Raw genomic sequence first — 18,623 nt, forward strand, 5'->3', positions numbered from 1 at the left:
TAGGAATTCAGATATTGCCTTAACCATGGCCCTGAAGCCTAGACCTCCAGGATCAGAACAGGATAGGGCAGGGCCAGCTGGCCCTCACTATGTCTATGGAGGAAATTCTCATACCCTATCTCTGGAAAGCTCTGATTTTCAGATAATTCTTTTTCAGGGAATGAAATATGGCTAGTTGCATCTTCTACCCATTGATTTTACATTTTCCCTGCAGGGACATGCAGAAGAAACCCTTTCCTTTCATGGACGATCCTTTAGATATTTGAATACATCTGGCATCCAGTATCTTCTCCCAAGCCTGCTATGAATGTTTTCAAGGCTCCAACACATCTTCAGTCATGCAGGGAGACCAAGTTTTCAGACACAGGACCTCATACTTCTATTATTACAAGCACAGACGGCACCAATTACGTATTTATTTGTGCTGGTAGTACCATCATAGTGTTGACACGCGCTGCTTTTGAAATCAGCCATGCCTTAGGAAGTCTATTATAATTACCATATAATTGCTGTGGCTAAGCTATACTTCCTTCAAATGTTGTATGGTTAACTTGTGATGCTTGGAACTTCATGAAAACCTGTAGAGATAGTCCCTTTGTAAACGAATAATGAAATAAATAGACGAAGATGCAGCCCTTGATCTGTACGAAGCACCCACATTCTAACCTGGAAGGCTAACAAAGAGACGGTGGAAATTACGACAGACTCCAAATCTGATGCAAATTCATGGTTCGGGAACCGTTAAAGAATCCACCCTTCTAAAATTCTCACCTGGATGTCAGGTAACTGTTGAGGGTTCAGGGGCAGGAGGGTCTTTGGGGTAGTCAGATAGAAGAATGGTTTTTAGCTCCTGATCTGGAGTAAAAAGAAAGAGAAGCTAAGGAAGAAATGGGTCCCCTCATAGAATGCTCAAAGAAAGTTACGTGCAATAGTTGTCAATAGTATGTGAGTAATAAACCATTCAGAAAGTTACTGTGGCAAAAAAAAAAAAAAGTTACTATGGCTTAGAAAACACCTCAGCATCCTAATTATATAGTCATTTCACATCTATCTCATGTGAAATTGGCAGTACTTCAGAAAGCATTATAAAACCAGATAGCCTCTCGTTTTTTTCTCCTTTTTACAGTTTCTTGAAAATAATCATTTTTCCCTCTGGTAGATTTGAATTCTTTTCTTCTGTTGAAATTGATTGTTTTTATGCTTTTCACTTTTCAGCATATTTCCTCATATTTCTTTGTATCAAAGTGTCAATAGATTCTGAGAACAGGGTACACTCCCATTCCTGTTTATACTGTATATGGCCAAAGGGTCTTACTCTCAGGTCAATTTCCTTTTGCATTGTGAGTTACATAAGTCTACCTATTATTTCCTATTTTGAGTTTTTAAGCAAGAAAGACTGAAACTGATTAAATACCAGTGGTTTCTATTATATTATTACCATTTTTATTACTTTACAATCCTACAGCTTAATCAGTTTCCTGCTTTCTTTTTCTTTTTTACACTTTTCTTCATTTCATATAGCCTGGAGATTGCTTTGACAAGCTCGCAGCGTTCTTCCATCATTAGGTAACAATTTCCTTCTCTAAGTGGATGACCTGCTTTAGGTTCTTAAGTCAGTATCCCTATACCGAGCCATTTATTAAAGAGGTGTTCATTGTGAATAGCATGGTCAATTAAATGAAGAATAATTTATTTAGTTGAGCACTTTGAAATCTTTAGCTACTTCTGCAGGAACTCAACAGTTGTTCCATCTGCTGGTGTGTGACTTTGCCTTCTCTAAACCCTTAAGTGCCCAAGCAGATTTACCCTGCCAGTGGATGGTTTAATTTGATTTTAATGATATCCTCTTCGGCTCTACAAACCATACTGAAGCCATCTTTGCAATGCAGTTAATAATGTAATTTAGTCTATGATGATATTAAGTGATAATGTAAGCAGATATTAGAGAAATAACCATTTTCATATTTAATAGAGAAGCAATGTGTTCTAAGTAATGAAGTTAGGACACTAACATGCCATTGTCAGCACACGTTAACTGTTTTAGAGGTCCTTTTTTGGATCTAAGTAAATATAATTCTGAAATGACCATATACTCATCTATCTGTTAGATGATTTGCTGTTGTATTTTTGACATAATAGCTTCTAGGATCATTTATTCGACAGAGCCCAAGAATAAAACCAGCCAAAACCAAACAAATAAACAAACAAAAATGAAGAACCAATAAAACCTTTGAGGCTTGAAACCCAGAAATGAAGTAGTGTTTTTTCTCCCTGGACAAGTAAAACCAATCCGTTATTTGAACATCAAATAGCTAGCAGTGTTTGTACACTTTCTTTTGAAATAAGGTGGGAACGTTTTTCATCAATTTCTCAGCGTTTGGTTGGAATTTTGGAGATCACTTTAAAGTGTGACCACAACAACTTGATTTGACCAACAGCATGGCTTTTGGCACTTTTGTGCCCTTTTTAAAACATGCTTTTACTGAATAATTAATACATGTCAAGGCACTGCAATGTGGAAGTAGGAGTTTCTCATCTACTCCAATGTAACCAGTGTAAATAGTTTCTTGTGTTTACTCTCTATATATTGTCTATTCATATACAAGCATATGTATAATAGAATTTTATCATCTAAGAATTATATAAATGAGATTATACTGCATATGCTATTCTCCAACTTGCTTTCTCACAAACAAATATACAGTGGGAATTTTTCTGTGTTGGCACAGACTTCATTTTTCTTTAACGGATGCCCAACTTCACATTGTAGGTATGAACTCCATGCTCATCTTTAGATTGTACTTGATTGTTTTTCTAGTTGTAAGTTTGATGCAATTACAGGAAGCAAAACCATCCCCTAGTCTGAGCTATCGGAGAACTCTATTCTGGTTTTCCTTGCTCTAAAACGTGTCTTTTTGTCTTCAGTTTGTATGTCACCAGAGATGAGCAAAGAAAACTTGTAGGCAGGCTGAATTGTTTTTTCTTTTTGGCTTTCCCCCCCCACCCCAACAATTTCTTTTACCCTTTGAAATTGCACAATGTAATGAGTCAGACAGTTGACATGTGCTTTTGAACCAAGCCATTGTTGGTGAGAGTGGTCTGGAAACAAATGCAGGATCAAAGTGACCAAATTGATTAAATGCATTAACCTACCTTCTTAACCCTGAACATAGATTTTAGCAGTTCATAAGTATGAGGGGTGAAACATGGTTGGGTTGAGGGTTCAGAACAGGTGACCAGGTGTGGGGTAAAAACTTCGTATCTCATGGTCCCCACATGGCATTCTTGTGTTCTTCATGCCCCACTGTATAAAGTGGAAGCATTTAATCTAGGCTATCAGTTTTGTCTTTGATATTCGAATTGGACTGCTATTCAGTAGACCTTGGTTCTTTTGTACCGTTAGCAACCAGTAAAGGCATGTGAAGCTGGATGGGTATGACTGCATCAGATGTTGCAGGGCCGTGGAGTTCAGGAAGAATTCTGGACTTCATTAGATAGGAAACAAGGAGCAGGGGTGTGTATACTAAGTGAGGGGGCTGGTTATGATGCTGTATGGTAAATCATGTCACATAAGAAGGTTACTTGGGAATAGACTGTGAACCCAAAGGATCACATGGCTAAATATTTTTTGAGGGGTAACTTGGTCTGAGGTTGATGAGAACCTAGAATTGTGTGGTGACAGTAGAAAAAGAGAATGAAGAGTTTGAGAGAATTAGAACTAAAAGTTGAAAACCAGTATATTGTTAATTTTGCAGGATGATTAAGGTGCTTTCATTTTTTGATTATTTTGAGGAGTAGTGAGAGGGAGGGGACTTCTTTATCCAATATTTATGTCCTTTAAAAAAAACCCACCAAGGTATTTAATATTTTGATATTCAAATTTTAAAATATACATTTAAAACTGTACTTTCTATTTAAAATTATAATTGTAATTATATACATTTAAGACTATAATTTTTTTCTTGCCACCAAAAATGAGTGTGATCATATTGTAGAGAAATTTTCTTAACTTTAAGTATCGTTCTGTTTTCTAGGGAAATGATAAAATGTATTCTTGGAAGAGAATAGGTATATAAAATGCCCTTAATTGCCCAAATTAGTACATTATTAGCTATTGAGAATTATAATTATTACCAAGTAATAGATAAGGCTCTACCTATTCAGTCATTTAATTAGTGGTTAAGTATATTTTTCAGAAACATTTGACAGGTAAATTATTTATTTTTAGAGATTTAAGCCAACCACAAAATATTCATACTTTTTATAGAATTTGCATTGTTTCAATAAAACCAGAAGCATACCTAAGATTGACAGTTAGGAAGTTTTAAAAATGCATATTCTTTTATAATACGTAATTAGAATATTTATTTGACAGAATATTTGTTTCCTTAATTTATCTTCACTGTTTATGTAATCAATCATTACTAACTGATATTTGAGGGATTTGAGAGTTTTCCCTCCTTTCTCTGTGTTTACCACTTTTATAGCAGACACTTTATTGATGATATATACGAGCTAGATATTAGGACAAACCATCTTTGCCTGGTCCTCTAGCTAATGTGTGTACGCACGAAAAAAAAAGAAAGAAAGAAATGAATAACATTCTTAAGTGTGCTGTTGCTTATTCATGATCAAAGCAATTCCAAAAATGTCTTTTTCACAAGCTGTCCTTCTTTTCACACTTAAGACCATCAGACTTTTAAACCTAGGCTTGGAATATTGAGTATGCTTGGTTTACCCTCTTTCTGCATCCACAGTGTGTTGCAACCCTTGATACTCTATACCTAAATTCATTATGAGAATCCCTTTTAACAACGTGCTTTAGGATGCAATCTCCAGTTGATTAAATTTATTATTTGAGTGGGAAACTATTTGGTATTCATGCCCTAGACCATTACCAAGGAAAGGGCTTTAGGGTAGTCTATTGTCCAAACAAAGAAATAAAATCAACATTTATGCCTGGGTTGCCTAATATCTGGGCACTTGTTATCCATTTATGGTGTGCTTTTCATAGGCCAAGCCTCGTGTTTGAGACTCAAAGAGGCCTAATATTTCCCTGATCTCAAAGGGCTGCTAGTCGAGTATCTCAGGAGGACATATCAATAAATGATAATGCAGTAGGGTGCTGTTAGGGATGTATAAAAAAACATGCTCTAGGCAGAGAGGGAAAGAACCAGCTAGACTATATCTATACTTTAAACTACTGTCTTCATTGGAAAAACTGCAACTTTTAAACGGAGTTATTTCTTTGATAATCACTAAATAATAATTAAAATAAAAGAACCATCACTTTAGCCCTTATTACGTGCTAGGTGTCTACACACATTTGTCGAACATCTCTTTAAGACTGGCATTATACTGAAGTATTTTACCTTGTTAAATCAGACTTATAAGCCTTTTCCCCAAAAGCAATAACTCAAAATCTTTAATGTTATCAGGAACTCGTGGCTTAAATGTTTGTTTCATTGCTCAGCATATACTTTAATGCACTTTACTCTTCTGAGAAGACATCATACCTTGTTTTCATTTGATTTCTACAGCTTATACACTAAAATGCTAAAGCTCTCATTATCTGATCTACATTTGAGGAGAAAGCTATCTTAGTACTTTGAGCCATTCTCATTAGCAAATCAATTTCGACAGCACTTCCAAGTATGTAGACCTGTATTATAAATGTGAGGGGAGGTTTAGAAGTGTAATGGGAGAGGTGGTCCCTGTTCTTATCCTTTATGTTATTAAAAATCGGCTGACTTTTAACGTATTCATGGGATGGCTCATAGGTGGTCCTGCATTTAGAAATCAGATTCAGATTTTAGCAGTCCTTTTTTTGAAGTATTTTTTCCATTAAATAAATCAGAATTTGTACATACCAAGTCACGTAATACTGCATCTGTTATAATTAAATGGAAAAGAATATAAAAAAAGAATGTACATATGTGGATACCTGAGTCACTTTGCTGTACAGCAGAGATGGACACGACATTGTAAATCAACTCTACTTCAATTTAAAAAAGTATTTGGTAAATGCATTGGGTAGCTTGATGTTTTTTCTGAACAGAAAAAGAAAAAGAAAAGATAATTTTTATCAGTAGAAATTTTGGGAAAATCATGCTTTGATTAGCTGGAAACTTCCCTGCTTCTGTGTATGCTGCTCAAGGTGGTCTTAACTATTTTGATAACTAAGCCATACTTTGAACTCTCACAGGATGTTTGTGATCAGTGGAAACCTCACGCACCTCCTTTGGTCATCCCAAGCCCTGAGTTTTTGTGAGAGACATGCTTTTCTGTTTTGTTTTGTTTGTTTTCTTTTTCTTTGGTTTGTTTGTTTTGTTTTTTTCCAGTTGGATTTATGACAGCTTTTAATTTAGAGGAAGGGAAATGTCTGCGGAATCAATGTTGACCTCTGTGGCCCCTACATTTACTTTTTTCTTGAATTTAACAGAAAACTGACAGGATCATGGTGAATTCTCAATTGGTTTTATTAAAATTACCAGTGGAGAGTGAAGTGAATGGAGGAGGCTTGAACCTTGATTGAAATCCAACTTCAAATATTTCTTCTTGTTATAAAGTCGGTCTTTTTTTTCATTTTGGACTTTCCTCTGGCTGTTATTGTACTATGATGAGCCCAGCTGCTGTTTCAGCACACGGGAAGAAATTTCTTTATGATGGTGTGGAGGAGAAAGGAGGAAAGATAAATGACAAGGGAAACCACTGACTCTCAATGCTTTTTGTCATAGTCATGTCCCCTTGTCCCATCATACATGCCTTTCCTCCAGTGAGTTCAACTGTTATTATGTGGCGTTGTCATTTTAGAAGGAAGGACTGGCCCCGAAATTTCTGATGGATGCCAAGAAGATGGAATAGCGCTCTGTATTTTGCAGATGATCTATAGGCTTCATCTCCTGAATTGTAAAAAGTGGACACACGGAAGAGAACAGCCCATTGGAGGCTCCCCTCCATCCCTCACAGCCAAATAAATTTTAAGAATCATTCTAGATAGTTGAATTATTTGTAAGTATGTGCCAGTTTTTTGTTTGTAAATATGTGTTGGTTTTTATTGTTTGTTGCTGGTGGACTCTTCCACCCCACCCTCCCCAAAGCAAACTCTCATTTTAAATCAGGAGGGTGAATGAATAATATGACTAATAGGGTTCTTTCTGCTTTCAATGTCAGATAACTTGATTCAATTAGGAGTAGCATATTTTCTGACACAGAAAAAAAGATCTTGAGATTCCAACTGAACACGGCAACTCGAGCAGATGTGTTTGCCTCCGCTAGTTCCTGAACACCTTCCTGAAACAAAAGGAGTAAAAAAGGCTAGAAACACACAGGAGCAAAGAGAATGGGAGAGGAGATAACGGATTGGAAATGCCCTGAATTTTTGGGTAAAATAAATTTGGAAGGAGGGATTACTAGAACAGAGAGAGTTGAATCCCTAGTGCTTGCAGAGGAAGGGGCCAACAAGCAGGAACAAATTTACTCTAAAGAACCCTGGAAAAGACAGGAATGGACAATATTAGATACTGCAGAAGCTGGGAGTGAATCATGGGGCAAAAACAGGGAATTTGTTGAAAGTCTGAATAGGGTATCTTATAGCTCCCCATGCCCTCTTCCCCTGTACGAGCAGACAACTGATTACTAGAGGGCTCTTACTCTTAGTCAGAGGTGAGATTTATTCTGTGGAGAACAAGAACTAGAGTGATTCTAGACACGGGAACACTGCACACAACTGAGGGTAGAGTCTGCGTAATTAGCAGTGAGATTTCCCAGCTCTCTCCTGCCATGTTTCTTTAATAGCATTGGCAGACAGGTCTGTAACTCCCAAACAGAAGATAAGTAGTGAGTGTTTATTTTCTGGAGAAACTAGCTCTAAAGAAAAGATCTACAGATCTTTGATATTTGAAGAATCAGGTCCCTGCCTACTCACCCTGCGGTGAAATCCATCAGTTGATAAGCTACAGTGTTTGCCCACAGTGTTCCCAGTCATTATTTTATTTTCTCTTAAATATAGGAAGGATCACCAAGTATTTGGAGTACACTCCAACAAGAAAGAAAAAGGTCATCTAAGGGGCAAGAGCTACTAAAAAGGAGCTTGGAGAAACTAAATTAATAGTTAGTTGAGGAGAAGAAATGACTCAAATAAACAAAAAAGAAAGTTAATGTAGGGAAATAAGAGAAGACATTGCATCTATGAAAAGGAATGTGACGCTTTGACATTCGGAACAATTAAAGGACAAGAGAGACCTCGTGAAAATTTTAAAAAATTGAAAGCGGAAATAAACTTAATCAATAGAATAGTATGACCATTAAAGGGAATAATATCCTGGAAAATATACTGGTTGATCACGTAACCTCCAGCTGACAGTGTTTTTGTTAAAAGAGCTGAGCAAATGAAAGAAAATAAATCTTCAGAGCAATAAAAATAAATTGTCCCAGAACTGAAGGACACAAGCTTCCACATTCTAATTCATGACCAAGTTAATGAAAAAAAAAAGCCAAGAACATGATTATGAAATTTCACAACTTTATAGGCATGAAGATCAGATCCTAAAGGCTTTTAAATGAGAAAACTATATGTGCTGTATACAATGGATTAAGAATGCAGGTGATATAGGATGCCCCTGCAGTAATGTGGAAACTAGTAGTAAAGGAGAAATTACAGGTCAGTAGCTGTTGGACAGGTCTAGGGATCAACCATCCAAATTGGAGCAGGAGAAATGAGGGCACAGAGACCATGAATTACCTGATGACATCTTTGACCATAGGAAAACCTGTATGTTAAGTGCTTTTAATGTTGGAGAGTTTGGCAAGATTCTAAGCATAAGGAAAAAAAGAGAGGCAAAAATTAAATCCAGGAAAATAATGAAGTTTTCCCAAAAATAAATATCACAGTACACTCTTTGGCTCATCAGAGAAAATATATACTCCTAACAAAGCAAATACTGCACATCACCTTAACAAAAAGTAGAGTTTTTATATATTCCAGAAGAATTGACTCTTAAGAGCTGTGCATTCATTTACTCTTAAGAAGGAATAATAAGTTACCAAACATAGTTTTAACTACATTTTAAAGTGATTCCCTTTTTTCTTTTCTTTTTTTTTTTTTTGGTGTGGAAAAGACATTTTATTTTTATTTCTTTTTCAGTTTATTTTTTTTTTCAGTTTTTTCTTTATTGGAGTATAATTGCTTTACAATGAATGTATTAACTTTTTTTGAGTTAAGCTATCTATTACAGAAGACGCTTCTCAAAGAAAAGGGCTTTAAATCATGAGAGAACAACAGATAATATTAGTAAACACTTGTAATCAGGTTGTTTTGAGAGGAAACAAATTATTTTGTAGCAGGTAGATATTTCAGACTTTTAAATGGCATTAAATATACGGACTAAGAGGAATGGTTTAAGGGAGAATGCTGTGACCTTCACAAATAATAATAACCATATTGGAAAAATATTTCTGGAAAGGATGTACATATATCTAAACCTGATGATATATTTTTGATGACATGTAATGGTTTGGACAAAAACACTGGATTCAGTTTGGGAAACATTCCACAATATTATCTGATATAACAATTCACTGATGAGCAGTTTATTAAATTGCAGAACCAAATTCTATAACTTTCTTTACTGCTCAACTACTAATACTTTACCAAAAAAATTGGTCTCCAGCAACAAATCTTCATGGCAGGGGAGGGAGTGATTTTTTTATGACAGGTGATTTTTTTAGTGATTTTTAAAATTTTTCATTGCTTGTTCAGCTCATTTCTATTTTAACAATAGCAATTTAAAAAAATTGTGGTTTCGCTTTTTTCTCTAATCAGCACCATGCTGGTTATAAGCGAAAGGTTCGTTTAAATTTTTTTCTACAATATGCTTGATTGTTAATTTTCAGGTTAATGTCCAATCTATCAAAGTTTCATGGGGTGATAATTTATGCTTATAATGGACAGTCTATTTAAAACTGTGGTGAGGTCACCCTGTCTAAAGCCGCTGAAGTACCAAATCCCACTCTCTCACTTACTCAGAATCCCATCACGTTAGAGTTTGCTAATTTCCTATCTTTAATGACTGTGTTTTGTTCAAATAAAACTTCAACCTTCTCACAGCCTAATTTATCACTAGCAGCTCACATTTTATTTATTGTGTCCCTCCCACCCCCCCTCCCTCCCTTCCTTTCTTCCTTCCTTCCTTCCTTCCTTCTTTAATACTATCCCACAAGTAAAGGAATGGTTTCTCTTTCCCAAGTAATGCCTTTCCCTATTATTTCTTGGACTTGAGAGTTCCAATCTTATATTATGTTGTATATAGTACAGATTAATTGAAAATTCCTTCCTTGATTCTGGTGTCAAACTATTTTTTCAAACCGCAGTGAAATCCATTTAGCACATTTTTCAGCAGTAAGCCAACAATAGAATCAGAGAATTTTAGGGTTGAAATGGACTCCAGAAAGTATTTACTCTATATCCATCAGTTTCAAATTTAAAAAAAGACTATTTTTCTTAAAAGGGGGAAATTTTCATTTCCCCCAAGAAAATAGTGCCAAATGCACTCATCTAATAAATAAAAGAAGTTGCATCACTAAGGAACTGCCCCCAGTACTCCATGTCTTGATTAGTTTAAGCAACCAAATTCAAGTCTGTGATCTTTTAGCTTGAATTGTCAGCCCATGGCAAGTTCTCGTGTGAGACCACTGTTAGCCACTACCTGGTGGGATTACATCTAATAGCGCGATGTTCTCAAACTCTCTGCCATGAAGGAGCAGTCCTCCTTTTTTTCTTCTTCCTTCTTTTCTTCCTCCTCCTTCCAATCCATCACAGATTGATTCTTTCATAAAATACAATAAAATTGATTTTTAAATTAATAAAAAAATGGAAGTACATTAGTGTTAGATTCAATAAATATGAAATGTCAGCTTAATATAAAAAATTGTTTTTACCCTTAATATTTGTATTTATCTCATTAGGGTCTGGTCAAAAGCAGTTCAGTTTGAGTATCAGTGCTGTGGTCTCCTAGACTTGATGCTGGGTAACAAGCTTTCCAATTTTTCTTTGTGCTGGAATTGGATAGATCTTAAAGTTTGGTCCAGCAATACAAAAGTTTGCTGCATATTTTTATATCTGTTTTTGTAACTTTTATTAGACATTATTTATGTCATTTTATGTTAGATTATATAATGTTAAATTGATTTTGTAATGCAAATTTCTTAGTAGTCAACTCATCAGCGGTTGTCTTATTAATGTTTCTGTTATGGCAACCGTCATGTACTTAAGAGATGTATGATAGCATCATTGATGGCTCATTAATGTGAACAAACTTATTATGTAATAGGCAAAATATGTGATGTATGTGTATTATTCAAGTCCCATTTTGTGTCCAGCCCATGGTTCCCTGGGGTTCATCTCAGGTCCCAGAGAGATTCAGTTTTTGACTTTAAATCAGAACACTTAGGGCTCAGAAAGTTCTACCTCTTCAACAGGACTGTGCATTTGTGGCTCTTTTTGCTATTTTACCTACATTAAAAGTTTGCTTAGGGAATTCCCTGGCGGTCCAGTGGTTAGGAATCTGTGCTTGCACTGCAGGGGGCACGGGTTCCATTCCTGGTTGGGGAACTAAGATGCCACATGCTGTGCAGCGCCGCCACAAAAAAAAAAAAAAAAAAAAAGTTTGCTTATTCAGTGTGAGGTACCATGCCAAGTGTTTGGGAAAAAAGATGAAGACACGTGCCCTGCAGCAAAGCAAAGGGTTGGAGTTTAGTAAGAGATAGACATGTGAATAACTTGTTATCAGAAGCTATGATAGAAGTCTTTTAGGGTATGATGAGGACATAAAAAAGGGAGTAGGTAGTTTATGGTGGCATAAATCAAGAAAGCCTTACCAAAGTGCCACAATTAAGCTGCGGGAAGGTGATTCAATGGTGGAGGATGTGGATATTTTGGGGACGGGTTTTGGGTGTGCAATGTATTCTTGGGCAGATAAATCTGAAAAAGGCAGTGAGATGTGAAAATGGTAGATTCGGGTTTTGGAGCTAAATGTTCAGGCACCTCAATTCATCCAGCTTTAGTGGTGGTTCCCAGTTTCATGCTGTTTGGAAAACCCCTATACTAAGAATCAAAACTTACTTGAGACTCACCTGGAGCAACTGTGGTATTTACCTGGAAAACAAATATTGGAAGAATTCATGCACAGCAAGTGGGCAATTACAATTTTGTAGACACTTGTCTCTGTTTTGAAAGGCTTAGGAAGATATTTGGAGAAAAGAAAAAGTCCCGTGCTTAAGAACCCTCTAAGAATGAAGAAAGTGTATACGGACCTGGGTTTGTATATTCAGAATTTTCAGCTAGTTAACCCATGCAGAAACATACCCCCAATAAAATCAAAAGGTAGGTTTTATATTAACGACTCTTTATAGAAATGTATTTGTGTGGAGTCTGAATTTGCATGATGAATTGCAGTATTTTTAAGGCCTAATAGAGCTTTGCAGGAAGTGGAAACGCAATGTTACTTGATCCTTACAGGCAAATTAGGATTCAGTTTATGTGGGCTTGAGTTGAGGAGTTGAGAATTCAGATGAGAACAAGGAATGACTTATATTTCTGGAAAGGAGGAACACAGGGGCTGTGCCTGGGGGCGCGTGAGTGGTACGGGTAGCAATCTTGCTGCCAGTGGCTGTACTAAGGACTGAACTTGATTTTTCAGGCCGTGGGAGACCTTAGAGTTTTAAAGCGTGATGGAGGGTGTGAGTGGGAGAGGAGCATCTGATTTGTGTCTTAGAAAAATCAATCTGGTAGCAATGCTGGATACATCCGGATAGGAGAAGAGTCAGAGCCTAATTAAGAGACTCCAGCAGTGTGGCTGCAGGGGAGGGATGTGGGGAGGTGTCTCCTTGGTTACTTGTTTTCTTCACTCAGCAGATGATAGTCATGAAGTCTCCAGGTGCTAGGACTTAATGAAGAGCAATACAGACATGTTTTTTTTGCCTTCATGGAACACAGAGGGCGGTCTTAGCCAGCCTCCAGGTCTCGGCTCAGGTGACTAGATGGAAACTGATGCACTCAGAAGAGATAGAGGCTCACGTGTGTAGTTGGGGTGACTTCTAAGCAGTTGTAGATGACGTTCAGTTTTGAACAAGCTGAGCTAAAGTACTTGGGAAGTAGTTGGGAGACTTCAGGGTTGAAAGTTCTGGACCGGTGCTTCTTAGACCTTCATGTGTATTGGGAACTCTCTGGAATCTTGTGAAAATGCAAATTTTTTTTAAAAAAATTATTTATTTATTTATTTATTTATGGCTGTGTTGGGTCTTCGTTTCTGTGCGAGGTCTTTCTCTAGTTGTGGCAAGCGGGGGCCACTCTTCATCGCGGTGCGCGGGCCTCTCACTATCGTGGCCTCTCTTGTTGCGGAGCACAGGCTCCAGACGCGCAAGCTCAGTACTTGTGGCTCACGGGCCCAGCCGCTCTGCGGCACGTGGGATCTTCCCAGACCAGGGCTCGAACCTGCGTCCCCTGCATTAGCAGGCAGATTCTCAACCACTGCGCCACCAGGGAAGCCCGAAAATGCAAATTTTGATGCAGATAGGATTGGGGTGGAGCTTGAGATTCTTCAGTTCTAACAAGCTCCTAGGTGATGCCGATGATGCCGGTTCCTGGACCATACTGGAAGCAATAGAATTGTAGTTTTAAAACTGATTAAAAGTAGTTAAATAGCTTAAAAAATAAGATAGATAAACAGCTTGCTTTGGGAGAACAGCCACATTATTTCTATCTCTGTCTTTCTCTGTCTGCACACACACACACACCCACACACACATTTAAAGGTTTAGAAGAAACTTATAAACAAACTCTTTAAGAGCAGAACCACTCACAGACGGGGGAATGCCTGCATATGTGTACGTATACATTCATTTACAATGACATTGCTTTTGCAGAAAGTCCATAATCTCCAGGTCATCTGGAAAATATTTCTTTATGTCAAACATGGACAGAACATATTTTGTTGACTTAGGGTTATCAAAGGGGAACAATGAACTCATATTTACAGATAACCATTTCCAAGCCACACTTTATTTTTAAGTGTTGCCTTTTCAACTCTAATCCATAAAATCTGAAAGGCGGTAAAGAAGAGAAAACAGCATGTCCAGCCAACATTTTTAAGAAATGTGTTTCTGTGAGGGAAATGCTGTGTAGTGTTTCTTGCTTCAGGGGAAGAAGATAGCAAATGTCATTCGTGGAATAAAAGTATATAATTGCGTGTCATATTCTGAGCCTGCACTAAAAAACAGTAGATGTTATTGGTTTTTCACTTTTTAGTTGCTTCACTAGGCAGAACAGTGGAGAAGGAATCCTCAGGTTTTTGTTTTCTGCATCTTTGATAAGAACAAGGACGAGAGTACAGAAAAGAGCTTTCCTAAGATGCTGAAAATAACAGAGAGGGAGGAGTCCTTCTAATAGTTTTTGATGTGTTGAAATTCAGTCAGTGTTCAGGTAGTAACTAGGCCCTTGACTTAAATCTATCTTTTCATAAGCATTAGTTACTCTTGCGGTGACTGGAAAACATTCTCTTTGCTCTGAGCATTGACCAGATAAATAATTGGAGGGAAAAGAGTAAATATCACTCCCTTTTAATGGAAGTATTTCTCTGATTGGGATTCTTTTTTTTACTGTGCCTGCCAGGATGACATGGTCTGTATAACGCTGAAGATATTCGAGGGGTAAGGCTTTCCTCTGCTTGGTTGGGTTTGTAGTTCTACTTCCTCTTACACTTGTTCATTGACTCTACTCTTATTTAACAGGGAAGAAAAAGTCAATTGCATAGAGGGAGATAGAGATGTTTCAGTCTCATTAATAGACCAGAACCTCATTAGGGAGACAACTATTGTGTAATGAAAGGGGCTTCACATCAGAAGACCCGGATTAAAATCCTGGCTCAGTTCCTGGCCAGTTTAATAACCATTTCAGAGCGTCAGTCTCCTCAGCATGGAATACTGCACAGGCAAAACGTATTTATAATATAGTAATATGTGTGCCTGCCAGGAAAAAATATCTCATGCAGGCAGTACTCATAAGGAAGTGGCTCTGATTGAGAAATACATAGGTAATAAATTCAATGATAAGCATTGAAAGTTTTTAAATTTTTATACAGTTTTTAAAGGTTACTTTCCATTTACAGTTATTACAAAATATTGGCTATATTCCCTGTGTTGTAAAACGATAAGTATTTAAATATCTCATCTAATGGCGTGGAAGACAAAGACCTTAAAAAAGATTTATATTTTAAGATTTCTAAATGTTTCGTGTGGAAATTGGTGCCAAAATTCATGTAGTTCTCTGAAGAAAGAGCTGTCGAACTGAATGATCCATGGATTCAGGGGAAATAATGCAGAATGTTGAGCAAATGTGTAAGTATAAAAAAAAGTCTTTGGAAATGACCATTTTGACCACAGTGTTATTTTTTGTACATTCTCAGTTCTAATCCTCCCAGACTATTAGGTCTTTTCTTTCTCTAGCATGATTCCACAGATTTTACTTTCTTGTTACTTTCTTTCAGAAGACATCCTTATTCTTTGCTTGGGTCCTTATTAAAAATAGTTTAATTAAATATATAAAGACATAAAGCAAATTCCCAGGTGTGCTTACATGTATAAAGCTTAGAGCCACTCACAGTCTACCTTTCTATATCCTAGAAAAGAAAACTCTAGCTTCTGTTCCACTAAGGTTAAAGTGTGTGTGTGTGTGTGTGTGTGTGTGTGTTGTATTTCACATAAGAAAAACAAACAAAATAATTAGCTCGAGTCTACAGAGATTATTTTGTTTGTTTCTATCCTTTTACTTGAAAAAATATGGCTCATACAGAAAGGAAATTAACCTCATCACTAGTTAGAATCTATAAACTATGCTGGAAAATATGAGATATGTCTGTGTTTTTACCTTGTGTTTATTAAGTGCCGAAATAATATTTTAGAAGACTATGTAATACTGGAAAAGTCAAGGATTTCCCTGCAAACATCCACCAAATAGCTCTGTGCTTCCTGTTGATGGTATTGAAATGCCAGAAATAGATTTTGCATTTAGTTTTAGTCATCAGATCTCAGGGCTGCAGATTCTGATTCTGTGTATAGGCGAAAGACCAAGGTAGATTGTGTGTTTTCACACATTAGAGGAAATCTTTACAAGAATTATCTTGGCTAAAATTGCCTATAAATATTCCTCTCGTGGTGACCTCGACTAAATTTTGGGGTCCTGAGACATAATAACTAAAAATAAGTACTGAGGAATTTGTTTATTGCTCTTAATACATTGGGCTCAGGGAAACTCTGACACAGATTCCTTAGGTTGTATGGTAAACCTAACTGCCCACAGAGAAAATTTTCTTAATTTCCGTTCCAATTCTGATACGAACTACAAACAATATAATTTATGGCAGGTAGGCAGCATTTTGATACTAACATAAGAAAGTAAAAGCCAGCTTACTAGTCACTATTGGCAGCTATTATAAATCACAAATGGATTAAAAGGCTCATAATTATATAAAAAATGTTAGTCTTTTCTTTGCAATTTAATTAAAAACAGGATTGGGTACTCTGTAAACACTATCTCCCTACTTCTGGCTCTGTTGATCAGCTACAATATAAAAAGCTGAATTGCATATTTAAATTAATTTTGATAGCTAATAAGGATTTATGTTATTTCCTAAAGTTCCTTAGATTAGACTTTCTCAGTGGATCTTCTCTGTTTCAGTAGTAAATGGTAAAAAATGGCTTAAAACATAAAGAGCCTGTCTACTGGTCTTGCTGAAAAGAATGGAGCATGTTATTGATATTTTTAGGGTTTCCTTACTATAACTATATTCTTCTAGGCTTTTTTTTTTTGGCCAAATAGCTACCAGGAGAGGCAAATGTTTAAATGGAAATAAGTTCCCTGAAAGTGTTGTGTACGTCAAACACGATCAGTGTGTTTCCTTTTTTCCTAGTTACCTTAAACCCAGCAAATACAGGAATGGACACATAAAATCTCTGTTACAAAGTTTTCATAACATTTAACTTTGTAAGACAATGAAATGATAAGTAAATCCATTGTTTAGAAAAATTCAAGAGAGCTTAGGTCAGATTTTATTAAGATTGAAATGATCTACTTTACAAGTGGAAGTTTTATGAGTCTTGGAAGTTGTACTTTAATGATCTTACTGCACAATAATTAAGACCAAAGTCAGTATAAGCATAAAAAAAGACAAAGACTCGTAGTGTGTCTTAACATGGATGCTTTTTGCATTTGTAGTGAGGTCATTCTTCGTTGTGCAAGAACGCCTTGCGTATTGTAAGGTGTTCAGCATCTCAGGTCCCCACTCACTGAATGCCAGTGGAGCCTACTTGTCATTGTGACCATGTAAACTGCCTGCATAGATTTCCAAACACTCCCAGTGGGGCTGCTAATTCATCCACTGCAAATTGCTGCTTTATCATAAAGACTTCATTGTTCTTATTTAAGTTATCACCCATTATTTTCTCCCTCAGGTACCCAGCTCTTTTCTTCCACCCTTGACCTTGATACCCTTGCCTCCCAAAACCTCATTCCAGGGCTTGCTTTATTGATTACAAAGATTCTCTTGCTTCATTCATTTTTTCTTTCCCTATTGGCTTCTTTCTGTCAGCATATAGATATAATCTTATATGTCTAAACATACATAAATCCAAATAAAACAATTAACATTCAAACAAAAATTTGCATTCTAAAATTGTATCTTCTTATGCTTCTATCACCTTTTTAGGTGGTAAATCCTGGGAATTAGCTTGATTTTTATAGGCCTCATCATAAATATAAAGGAGAACTTGTTTTGTTTGTTTAGTGGGAAAAGGAATGTAGCGCTAATAACTATTTGATAAGACTCACATGCTCATTGTATTTCCAGGGGGGCTTGGGGACCACTCTTTGGGGATAGGAATTTTTGGCTTCGTTTCAATCTTGTTTGTTATTCTCTAAGATGTTATGCCTGTTAATGATGAGTGGTACACTTTTAACTAATTTCTTCCTTCCTCCCGCCCCTCCTTCCCTTCCTCCCTTCCTCCCTTCCTCTCTTCTCCCTCTTTTTCCTTTCTTTCTAAAAATACTTTTGTATAACATTTTTTTCAGGTCCAAAGTAGCCCAAGTTTAATTATATTCCCATCAGATCTGCCCTTTGGAAGGAATTTTATCCTGTCTCACTGGCATCTCCCAAATTGAAATTTTCTTCTACTATTATTTTTAAATGTGTATTTAAAAAAATGATGCCATTTAGCTCTCTTCCTTAAGGAGCTTGGTAGAGGATGATTCATCCTCAAATTGGAAAAGGTTTGCTGTGGAAATAATTTACATGAGAAACAGTTGATTTTTATCACCTTTTGGAGCAAATGTATTTGTCTTTCTCTTCTAATATAAGCACATCAATATCTGGAGAATTTATTTGCATAATGAATACTTTCCTAACATGGAAGACATTTGAAACCATCTTCTCTGGCCCTGAAAGCATTGTTCTTTTTTTTATATATATATTTTTAATTTTTGGCTGTGTTGGGTCTTCTTTGCTGCACACGGGCTTTCTCTAGTTGCGGCGGGCAAGGGCTACTCTTCATTGTGGTGCACGGGCTTCTCATTG

At 36.6% G+C, this 18,623-nt stretch overlaps 1 protein-coding gene across 1 annotated transcript in view; it reads left to right on the plus strand.

Moving 5' to 3' along the window:
* The window catches only part of GPC6 (glypican 6), a 1,060,085-nt gene that overhangs the window by 60,760 nt on the left and 980,702 nt on the right, over window positions 1-18,623 (plus strand). The window lies entirely within an intron of this gene.

Source organism: Eschrichtius robustus, chromosome 18, assembly GCF_028021215.1.
Source record: "Eschrichtius robustus isolate mEscRob2 chromosome 18, mEscRob2.pri, whole genome shotgun sequence".
NCBI lineage: Eukaryota > Metazoa > Chordata > Mammalia > Artiodactyla > Eschrichtiidae > Eschrichtius > Eschrichtius robustus.